We start from the raw sequence: 12,462 nt of genomic DNA on the forward strand, positions 1-12,462 counted from the left end.
ACTTTCGTGAAAATTTTAACTCACGATAATGACTAACTGGAGCACTGAGCTTGTTTATCTGCAACGAGACGGTCCCATCTGGGCAGGGGCGGATCTACTGGGGGGGCAGTTGCCACCCCAAATGAGAGCCTTGCCACCCCTGTTGCCACCCCGGCTTGCGACTATGAATTCAATAAATTGTTACGGCAAATCGGACATTAAGCGTATGAAACTCTTTCTTCCGACAACATTGAATGCAACACAATGTAACCTGACACCTACAGCATTGATGGATATATTACTGGACTGGACATTACGTGACTTATCAACATTGCTGTCCATTGAGTCAGGAATATCGGTGGTCAGGAAAATACTACAATCACTCAAAGAATGGCAACGGGTCCGTGCGTAATGCCGACACAGAGCGAGAAAAGGTGGAATAGAAGTGGTTCTGTCTAGTTTGGTCCTTCACCTGTTTATCAGCTTTATTGCACTTTATTGTGACGCACTGCAGCCGCTGCAATTCCTAAAAGTTAAACAAGCGACAAAAACTGAACTAATCCCCTCTGTTTGTAAAATGTGGTAATATTTATAACAGTCGTCAAACTACGGCTCCTACAGCATTTAAAATAAAACGAATGACCAACATAAGAAAAATCCTCCCCTTTTGCATCTTGACAGAACTAACAGAAATCAAACTGTTCATAGATTTGTATCATGAACAATTTATCAAACATCAGTTTTCTCATCTTTATTTTAAGTTGTATTTAATAGTATATCTGATAACAAATGATGGCGCTACTAATATTTTTGTGACAGATTTCTGCTTGTTCTGGTTTGGGATAAAATGGTTTTCTGGACACAATGAATCACATAGCGACTAGTCCAATCCAGTAATGCATATCAATTAGCAGCAGTATGAAATACATAAAAATAATTAACCATACTATATTAAGAAATTATATTTAATCCTCAGTGCTACATGAAGCTCATTTTGAAGCAATGCAAGTTAAAAACAATATTTTGCAACAAGTAAATTAAGTCTAATGTTAGGTCTGTGTAAGCCAAATGTGAGCGTGAGACACATTTGGCTTACGCTCACATTTGAGCGTAAGATATCTACATAGATACATAGATATCTATGTATCTATGTACATAGATACATAGATACATCTATGTATCTATGTATATACATACATAGATACATAGATGCATATGCTGCCACCCCTGAAAAAAATCCCTGCCCCCCTCTTGCCACCCCATAAATATTTTGCTAGATCCGCCCCTGCAGGCCCGCAAAGGGCCCTGACAATGCTGGTTAAAGAAACTCTGTGTAACTATTGTTACCATGGAACCAGCGTCTAAAAGACACTGAAGTGCCACACCCCCATTTTCACAAGTACAGTGGGACACTGTCCAACCAATAGTGAACCTGAGCATTTGTTTTCAAGACTACTTGAGCCATGACCTCTCCCTTTTGAACTGTGGCTCGGCAAAGCAGAAGGAGCTAGTTTTCCGCCTACTGATATGCAGCTGCAGCCTCTCCTTGTAGTGTAGTTGGNTGCCGACTTACCCAGCCTTGCAAGAACAATAGGCATCAGTAATCTTGTCCACAGCTATATTTATGCTGAGGCTGTGAGGATCTGCTGTTTTCCTCATCGACCGGTAGCATTTCGCTGCGACGCGCACAATGTTGGAGGCATCGCGTGGCTCAAACACCTTGATTTCGTCCAAAAAAGATGACATGAACTTGTTGGTTCCCCTGTCCATTGTCGTGGCTGATATTTTTTGAAAATTCCGGCAGAAAGGCTACACTAATCGACTCAGAAATACTTTGTAGAGAGTCAGTTGAAACGAAAGACGCCATGTTTACACATGGAAACTAAGCTCCGCGAGGCTTTGTTTGTGTGACATGCAGCCACGTGGGATTTTAGGGGGCGTTTCTGGGCGGAGCTTGGTAAGGTCAATATGCCCCAGCTACACTAACATCGCGTCAATCGAGCTTACCTTTCTTTGAGCTTCTTTTCTAAGTGACAAAAAAAGTTAGATGTAGTTCCACTGTCTGTGAAAGCGAAAGCAAACATGTTTCACTGTTTGTTTGTAGATGTTGTCAACATTTTGTTGTGCTATTTTAAATGAATATCACTATGACCAAATTCTTTAGAGAAGCAAGGTGAATTTTCTGATTGCGCAGTACTTCTTTGAGCAGCTACTTATATACTTGTGATTTTCTACATACCTTGATCACCTTAAGAATAATCAAAACTGACCTGTTTGGAGTTAATCTGCTGATCCAACCCCATTTTCTTTTTCAGTGAGAATGAAATTACCTCACTGAAAACATGCATGCATCATGTGCTTTGTCTGAGGATGAATGTGGTTCAGTTTCATTGTTTAAGCTTAAACAATAAAATAATAAAATCATGAAAAAACATTCGGTTTGATGCTTCTTGGGTTAAATAAAACTGAATGGAGTGGGATTCTAGTATATTTAGATGAGTTTTGCCACTTTGTAGTTTTCTGTTGTTCACAAAGTAGTTCAATAGTTTACGTTTGTGATGGAGACCAGGGGTTCCATCCCACATTGATTATTGATATTATTTTATTTATTTACAGTCTAAATGTGTTGTATCAGTTCTTTATTTCAGATACATTGTGACATTTGGTGAACATTCTTTTTGGGTAGGGAGACCGGCCATCTTTCCTGTTCAGAGAATGTGGGGGAAGATGTCAGTTTGTTTCTGATTCAGATTGGTTCACTTTGAGTTAATTGTTTGAGTACTTGCCTTTCTGGGTATGTTTAGCAAGGTGGAGCAGAAAAGGAGACAAATGCTCCTGGAGCATACCCTCTTCCATTAAGAGGGGTAATACTCTAAGATTTATATTTAGTTATATTTACTTTTGATTGACTTCAGATTAGTTTAGTTTTAATAATTTGCTTGCATGTAAATATTTGTTGGATCATTTATTGTTTGCTAGGTTTGTGTAAGTAGTGTTTGTTTGTTGTTTGTCTTTTCTTTTTGATCACCCCTTTACCTGGTTAAGTGTTGGAACTTGCCTCAGGTATAAATGTCAGCTTCTTTGTTTCACTACAAAAAAAAGGGGTGTCGGTGTTATGAAGACTTGGAGCTCCCAAATAAATCCACCTCAAAGACATTTGTTGCCTCACTTCCTTCTTTAACGCAGAGCCTCTGCCGGTCAAAGTGACAACATTCATTTTTATAGATGGTGATTTTCCTTTGGTTGGCATTTGGCTGGCTTGTACTTGTATAGCGCCTTATCAAGTCCAGAGGACAAAAAAGTGCTTCATACAACAGTCATTCACCTATTCATGCACACAATCACGCTGATGGTGGAAAGCTACTGGATAGTAGCCACAGCTGCTGACAGACTGCCACAGGGCAGTCTGACAGAAGAAATTTGTGTGTAAAATACGCCACTGCACATTTTTTGTGCGTACGCATGTTTTATACAGGCCCCAGATGAGAAACAAAGTTACTGATATTTATCAGTCTGGAAAAGGTAGAAAGGAATTTCCAAGGAATTGGAACTCCAGTGAACCACAGTGTCATCCATAAGATGGAGTAAAACACTAAGCAGTTAATGGCTGGGCTGCTGTAATGGCTGTTATGACTGTTTGCTGTAAATTTGTTGCAACTGCCACAAAACGATGTAAAAATAAATTGGTTGAAAGGGGAAGGAAGGGACAGACCTTTATGATTATTGTCATCGGTGAAGATGTTAATTGATAAAGCAAATACATTTATACATTTTTAAGTTTTTATTAAAGTAAGTAAATTTAGAAGTATTTTAGATTTCTAGTCATTTTTTTCCCTTTTTTTTCTCTTCAAGAAGTCATTAGATGAAGACCTTAAGGCCTATTATATCATTTAGTATTAATAAATTAAGTTATCAAAGTTCTGATCCCACTCATATAATAATAATAATAATAATAATAATGATTATTATTATTATTATCATATTATTATTTTGTCTTTTATGAGTGTGAGTGTGTATTTGTGTTCTGCTTCTCTATTGAACTGGTCCTACTTAGTACATAAAGTTTTCCCTGGCATTAAATTGTATGCATGCACTTGCATTTTGCATTGACCTCACATTGTAATAATGAATTTTATTAACGGCACGGATATTATTCACTTGAACATTAGGAGTCTTATATTTAAAATTGACTTATTGAGAGCTTGATTTACTTATAATAAACCCTTTCTAAAACTTAGTGACATGTTAAAAATGTGTTGAACAAAAACATTTCCTTATTCTTTCTGCTGATTATATCAACACAATCTCAGAACTGATTTAAATTAAATGTTGAGCAATTCATCTTTCCAAATGAAGACACAATAGGCAGTGTTGTGGGGCTGTATATCATGTCTTGGAACAGAACTGGCAATCTGGATTGAAGGACCTAGCCTCTAAATTAGGGCAACCCAGTGGTGATCCAAAGAGCGAGCATTGTTTTGCTCAGGGTCACTTTAACCTGACCCACATGAAACACATGTTGACCATGATTAGTTTGTGTCTGATGCCCAATGCTGATACAATGTTTCTTCTGTCATTACTTGTGAAGATAATTGAAATTTATTTTTGACCCATAAGTCATCGTGTTGACATTAGAAACCAACGGGTTTCTAATGTCAACACTGGTTGATAAACCATCAGGTCAGGGTTAAAATAATAATTTTTGTATTTTCTCAATTTAGACAAAAAATGATTTTCCATAGACATGTAACACATTTCCAAGACATTTTACAACAATAGATCTACCAGAGTAACTTTGAAGAGCAACTGTAAGGTTCCCTTAGAACATCAGAAGCACTTTTGCTCAAAGTGCTTTTTCTGTGAGAAGACTGGAGTTTGAAACTCACTTCCTGTGAATTTAAAATCTACAGGGTGGGCCATAAGTTTCCATACATAGAAAAAAATAAATATTTTATATTGGACAACCGTTTTTATTTTTGTAGGACTCTGTGTAATTGCTGCACATCTTGGACCACTTCATGATAGTTTTCTGAAACTTGCAAATATGTTTTGCCACAGTGTTGTGTGTGATGCTCGTTCCATGTTTTCTGTTAAAGTTTCATGCAACCATGCGACTGCTTCCCAATCCAGCTATCAGTATAATTTCAGTTCTTTGCTCTCTTGTCAAATGCATCTTCTTGGGTATCTGAAATATAAAAGAAATATACATTTTACATTCTCCTATGTATGGAAACTTATGGCCCACCCTGTATAACCAGCTTCAGTGTGTTCAAAAAACAAAACTCAGGCTATGTCAAAAACTGAACTGCATCCATCTGTTTCTTTTTTATTGTCGTTTTACTTTTTTTTTTACTTATATATGATTTTGCATATGTTGTCTATCATGTTTTATTTTAAATTATTATTACCATGTCACTTCCTAAGTGCTTACTGAATCTGCATTTCCTCCCTGTGCATGTATGTCTTCCTCCAACAGTCCAAAAAACATGACTGTCAGGTTGATTGGTCTCGCTGCATTCTACTTGTGGGTGTATGTGTGTATCACCATTTACTGCTGGAGATAGGCACCAGCACCCCTTGCGACATCACCAGGCATATGCGTGGGGGTTAATGGATGGATGTTTAGAAAAGCCCATGTGGGGGCAAGTGCTGCAAATTAGCTTATGCTACTCACTATGGGATTGCTGTTTTATTCAGTTTGACTGTGTCCCTATCTATGGAGCCCCTTAGGAAACACGGGGAAAAATTTTTCTGCTGCCTTCCCTTGCAATACTTTTGCGTTACTTCACAATAAATTTTGTGTTCCCTGGCAATATGCTTATACTGCAATATTTGCTGGTCTATTTTGTATACAGTCACAAATGTCAATTTAAAATTTAAAATATACACACATTTAAAGAGCCTCAGTGAAAACATGTTTATTATTATTTATAATAATTATTATCATAGTGCACAAAACTGATTGAAAATTGATTTATTCATTGCATGTTTGTCTGTTTGTGTAAGGTTGAGATGGAACTGCACATGAAAATGGCCCTTTAAATCATTCAGAGTACCAACACAAAAGAGACACAGTCAAAATTGTCAGATGACTGATTACACCGTGATAATAATTCAGAAATAGTCCAAATAGTTTGGATGTACTTTTTCTTCCTTTCCTACTTACAGAAAGTTTTGGTTTTTATGATAGGTTTGTGGTGCATTTCCATGCTAAAGAAAAAGATTTTTAAAAAAAACTTCAGATATTCCACAATAAGATATTAACATACTTGGAAAAACCTTACGAAAACCTTATATAATAGCAGAAAGTAGGATGGCCACTGTAAGATAGGCTTACAGTATTCAATTATGTTGCATGAACTGATTCAAGGATTCAAGGATTTTCTATTGTCATACCAACTAGCTAGCTCGTGGTACGAAATGTGGACTCCGGTCCCAGATCAAGAAATCCACCAATCAGAAAAATAAATAAACAATAAATTAATTTAAGTGATATATATATATATATATAAAGTAATGTGTCTGTGTGTAAATAATCTAGGGGAGAAAGCTGCATTTGGTGCAGCCCGAGTTCATAATTCTACAGCTGAGGTGGATCTGGTCAACAGACTGGACTGCACGTAACAGTAAAGCTGACTATAAGAAGGGACAGAGCAGACTGACTGGACTTCTTGTCATCTGTTGAGGCAGCAGCATCAGAGCCAGGGAGCTACAAAGCCTTAACAACTTGATAAAGAAGGCTGGTTCTGTTTAGTTCTGTTCTTGGAACGACTATGGAACCTCTGGAGATCATGATGCAAAAAAGGATTCTTCAAGAAAATTATGGACAACCCTGACCATCCTCTTCATGAGAATCACTTGGGAAAACAGTGTCTTCAGCCAGAAGCTTCTTCATATTTGCTGTAATACAGGCCACTACAGGAGATCTTTCCTCCCTAAAGCCATCACTACCTACAATAATTATTTAATTAAATGAGTTGCAACAACATTTAAATTTCTTCATGCAAAAATGCAAGTGCATGCATACAATTTATTTCCTTATATCAATAAAGTATTTTTTAATTGAACTGAATTGATCCAGCAGAAATATCAGTTGTGACTGAGGGAAACGGAAACTTGTGTAAAATCTGAACCAAAGATTTTTTTTTTTGATTGCCAATGATTGGGTAGCATTGTGAAAAAAAAATTGTTCAAGAGATTTGTATCTTTACAACTATTTTACTTACTAAAATGTGACATAGTTAAAGCTGCGTGAAATTTAGGATGTATGATTATTTATTATGTTTATTTGTTGAGCATGTAGTTTATTAAATACAGGTTGGTCTGACCTTGTATTGCATTTCTATGTAACTTTTCAGGTCAGTAATAGTAAATTACCTTTGTTAAAAAATAGGAAAAATTATTAACTACATTAACAATGAAGAATAAGGAATACTATTACTCAGATTTTTAAGGCAATTAGTTTTGAAATATTACCAGAAATGTTAGGTAAATTTTTACCAAATTCAGTTTCAGAGTGTTTTCAGAGCTGTTGGCATTAGATACTCTTTACAAAAATGTTTTGGTTAAATTTACCCAAGCAGATTGTTTGCAAATTGTTAGCTCAGCTTTTTGGGGGTAAATACTATAAGTTGTATTTTACAGTGTAGAAACTCCTCCTTACCTTCAAACCTGTCCACAACCCTCAGTCCTCCATATTTTTTGGATCTTCTTCACATTGTTACACCTACCCCCACTCTCAGATCCTCTTCTTCTATCATCTCATTCATTTTTGTAGTTATTTTTATTGTATCTTTTATATTGTGTTTTTATGTTAAATGGTGTAAGGTGATCTTGGGTGTTAGAAAACCTGCCAGTAAAATGTATTGTTATTTATTATCATTTTAGTTGAGCATAGTGAAGATGAATTAGAATTAACATGACAAAGATGATGAACTGCTAGGTGAAAGTGGCACACATATTTTCTCTCAAATAGAGTAAAAAGACTATATCATTTACTCTACTTCACATTTTTTTCTGTTTCTGCTACAGGATTTATGTCCACCAGAACATGTAGAGCAACAAGCTGCAAAGTCATACAGATCAATAAAGGCATCATCGTCCGCTCAGCATGGCGTCTTCCCCTGGGTTAAGTCCTGACCCTTTACCCATGCTTCAACTCCATGACGGGGACTACAGCAAAGCTTCAGAGAGGCCGACCTCACCAGGGCTTCTCCCTACTATGTACAGTCCTCCAATGGGCATAGAGGGCCACACCGTTTGCATCCCCTCTCCTTACACAGATAGTAGACATGACTACCACGGACATCTACCCTTGACTTTCTACAGTCCTTCGGTGCTGAGCTATTCCAGAGCACCCATCGCTGACAGTCCATCATCCATGTGTCCCCCTCTGAGTCCCTCTGCCTTTTGGCCCTCTCACAACCACCACAGCATACCTTCTTTGACTCTGCACTGCACCCAACCTCTTGTCTACAATGAACCAAACCCACAAGGACCCTGGCTTGAGTCAAAATCCCATGGCATGAACCCAAACAGGTAGGACTGCAGATACTCACCTATGGATGAAAAAAATACACTGATTAATGGTGTAATGTTACATGGATTTGTTTTTGAAAGTCTTTGACACAAATGCTGTGTTGTCTTAAACCTAAACCCATAAAGAACCTAAACGTCCAAAAATAAAGTGAATAATTCTGCATTCTGCTGTACAACTTTAAAAAGTGACACTAAAACAAAGCAGATAGGACTCCCAGCTAGCACTAATGTCTGCTGTTGTGGCTTTAAGGCTTCTCATTCAATTTCAGACAGGTTAGAGAAAGAAAGACAGACCAAACCAACAAAGTTCAGTTTATTGCTGCGTCAGTGCACTTGACAAAAAAAAAGAAGTCAGCCTACTGACAGACTCAAAATAAATTCTGATTTGATCCAAAATCTCAAACAACGCAGTTCACTTGGTGCTCACATAGTGTCATTAAATGAGCTACAATCCTTCATACAGAACATACATGTAGCAACAGTAGAAAGGAAAACTCATCTTCAACCAGAAGAACCCTCCAGCTGAACCAGGATCTGCCATGACTGACTGAATTACAAGAGGTAATGAAGACGTTTAGGGTCTGGTCTCCTTTCAGTGTGGATGAAACTTGTCAGCATTAACTTAGCCTTTGTCAGTTTTGCTTGTACAAATGACTCAAAGTCTTCTGGACAGAAATGTGGAGAACACAAATGTAGGGCCCTCGGAAGTTTGTGTTTGGTGCACTCATTTTTCATGTGGAAAGTGATCCAGACTCACCACACTATTTTTTTTATTACAGCCAACATTATTGCAGTGTGGCATTATCTAATATTACACCAGACAAATGCAACATGATAAACAACTCAAGTAAAGTTAGCCTTCCTGTGTTTACTCTGTGGATTCCAGTACAGAGCAGACCCAACCGCGACATCAATCCAGCAGGTGAAAAAATGGCAACCTCCATAGGTGAAAAATATAACATACAGTAGGTGAAAAGCAACATCCAGGGACTTAGACGATAATCAGGCTGAGGTCATACACAGAAGGACAGAGAGAGCAAACTTAGCAGGAGGGGCAGGCACTACTCGGTGGTCGTGAGGCAGAGGTCGTGAAATCCAAAACAGATGGGCTTGGCAGAAGGGGATAAATCCATGGGCAGAAAGAGTTGTAAATACACTAAAGCCTTGGAAGCAAACGCTGAATCTCTACTGGCTCGTGGCTGTTGATAATCTGGAAAGGAGGCAGAGGCTGAGAGGTGTTTAAGTAGATCGACACCCAGGAGAGACAGGTAAGCAATCAGGCGTAGCAGGTAAGCTGAATGAGTGGCAAAACTCAGCATGGACATGTCGTAGAACATGAATCATGACAAGTAGCAGCAGCTTCTTTAGCTCGCAGATTAGTGAGTAATCTGTGAGCTTCTTTAGACTCATGTTCAAGTCTAAAGGATAAAAGAGATCACATACTACTACTATTTGCAGTTAAAGTTTCCTCTGTTCCCATCTGGGAGAGAGATAGGGTTAAACACTGAGAGCCAAGAGTATTATTTATAAAAGGAGGAAATGATGGTGCTGGTAGCAGTGGCTTAAGGCCCTGGTCTAGGGCATTGATCTAGGTAATATGTGTCACAGTTAACCAAGAACACCAAACACGAATTAGCTTCTATGAGAACTAAAACCCAAGACGGCATTTTCTTTGGCTCCCTAAATATAATTACTAACCTGAAACAATGTCAAGCAAAATATAAGGATAACTGGTACAGAGAAAGTCAGCTATAGTCCAAACCCAGCTGCCTGAATAATTCAACTAGCCCCAAACACAATGGAAATATTCACAGGAGCAGCCATGAGGCCTCACAGCAGTACTGACGCTAGAAGAGCCCATCCATCAAGAGATCTTTCCCCAACTGCTTTGCTTCTGTGATGCATCCAAGAACAAGTCCGACACTGAATCGTAGGGCACAGAGAGCCACACTGTCTGGATCCCCTCTTCATTCACAGACAGCTGTTTGTGTATAAGTCCTAAAAAATGGCTTCAGCATATTCCATCCATCCATTTTCTTTACACCCTTGTCCCTTAGTGGGGTTGGGAGGGTTGCTGGTGCCCATCTCCAGCTAACTTTCCGGACGAGAGGCGGGGTACACCCTGGACAGGTCGCCAGGGTGTACCCCAGGGTTTATAGACATATTGTGCATTTTTGAGTGGTACAGGAGACTAAGTGGTCTGAAAAGCGACCACTGGGTTGCGGAATGGTTCGCTGGCCGGAAATATAGCCAGGAAAAACCCAGAAGCAGATGGAGCGTCCCGGTGGTCTGTCCTCTGAAGTAAGTAGGAGCTAACCCTAACCCTAATTAAGCGGCGGAGCAGGTGAGTGGCATGATGAGTGAAGATTATTGGTGGTGAGGGTCAATACAAACGATAAAATAAAACTAGCAACAGGATAGAAACTAAAGAGGACATAACAAGAAACCAAGAGAGGATAAAACTAACTAGAAAATTCCTGAAGAAATTTAACGGGGGCCTGCCAAAGTGTGCCCATAGGTTTGGACCCAACGTTCTGATGGTAAAAATAAGAATCAGTGCTAAGCTGAGCTAAATTGTATCCAGTAACCTGTGGAGAGTCAGAAGCATGTTCACTCAGCTGTACTTGTACCATTCAGTATGTTAAAAGTAATCATGTAAAATTAGCCAAAATGCTAAAGTTAGCATGAATGCTGTCTGTGGCATGTGGGGCATTAGAAGCATGTTGTCTGTCATTGACTTAGTCCATTCAGTATACTAAACATGGCTAATAAGTAAGAAAAGTGTTCTGATGCTAAAAGGTAGCATCAATGCAGAGCTGAGCTAAATTGTAGTCAGTAACCTGTGGAGTCAGAAGCATGTTCACAAAGTAAAAATTAATGAATCAGGTAAAATTAGCCAAAATGCTATTGTTAACATGAATGCTATCAGTAGCATGTGGGGCATCACTTGCATGTTGTCTGTGATTGACTTACTCCATTCAGTATACTAAACATGACTGTTAAGTAATAAAATTAGCTAATAGCTTATTTTAGGTAAAAGGCTAATGCTAATGCTCTGGCTTGCTGTACAAGCCAATGCCATAACCTGAGAGAGAATGATAATAAAGTTTAATATTATTGCACCGCCTATTGCGGTGCACTAACCTGGGCGGAATATTGAGGCTTTTGTTTTTAAATTTTAAGCTTCATTTGAAATGGCCACACTAATCCCATGTGTAATAGTGATTGGGTTAAATCAGTTATACAATGCTCAAAACACAGGTAGTTCTGAATACAGGTAAGTCCTCCTCTGTAGTAACTGAAGAGGACTCAGTTACTAGATAGTTCCGCCATGTTGTAGTTTTGACATGCTGCTCAGGCCTCTCTTTTAACTGAGTCTTCTCCATAGATAGAACTACAGAGATGGTGTGTTTGTAGTCCTAAACAGCTCCTCTGCCCTGCTCTGTGTTCTGTTGCTGTGGTAATTAATCCCCTGTCAAGTGCAGCTGTGAGTGACACAGAGGGGGAGAGAATTCTCTGTTTAATCCAGCCTGTTTCACCCTGGCTGCGTTGCTATGGTAATTAATGACCTGCACCTGGGCTGTGTCTCTGTGTCAGACAGAATGGTGGAGAAAGAGTTCCTATCTATGTGACACACTCAGCGTCAGTCTAAAGCAGTTTGACAGAGAACCATAAGCCCTATAAAAAGTTTGAAAACATTTTACGGGAGCAGGCATGTGTCATGACCAACTTTGAAACCAATAGGGCAATATTTGTGCCCGTGAGGGGGAGTTAAAAAGAGTTTTGGAGTCAGAAATCCACTGTGCCGTGTGTGTTTCAGACAGAAAGATTACTAATTCTGTGAGACACTCAGCCTTGATTTTTCACATTTTTCTCAGTTTATGTCGTAAAAATAATAGAAGGTAGAGTGCCTTCTCCGGGTCTGGGGGGGGGTCGTCCTGCCTC

At 38.8% G+C, this 12,462-nt stretch overlaps 2 long non-coding RNA genes across 2 annotated transcripts in view; one reads left to right on the top strand and one right to left on the bottom strand.

Annotated features, from left to right (window-relative positions):
* The first annotated feature begins 963 nt into the window (after nt 1-963).
* Nucleotides 964-12,462, top strand: part of LOC107834535 (uncharacterized) — an 11,885-nt gene continuing 386 nt past the window's right edge. Inside the window, exons 1-2 of the long non-coding RNA XR_001660326.1 lie at nt 964-1,055; nt 9,366-9,369. This is a non-coding gene — a long non-coding RNA (uncharacterized LOC107834535). The remainder of the gene's footprint in view (nt 1,056-9,365; nt 9,370-12,462) is intronic.
* LOC107834536 (uncharacterized) overlaps nt 10,848-12,462 on the bottom strand; it is a 12,637-nt gene continuing 11,022 nt past the window's right edge. The window contains exon 4 of the long non-coding RNA XR_001660327.1: nt 10,848-10,983. This is a non-coding gene — a long non-coding RNA (uncharacterized LOC107834536). The remainder of the gene's footprint in view (nt 10,984-12,462) is intronic.

This window comes from Poecilia formosa, unplaced genomic scaffold (assembly GCF_000485575.1).
Source record: "Poecilia formosa unplaced genomic scaffold, Poecilia_formosa-5.1.2 Scaffold654, whole genome shotgun sequence".
NCBI lineage: Eukaryota > Metazoa > Chordata > Actinopteri > Cyprinodontiformes > Poeciliidae > Poecilia > Poecilia formosa.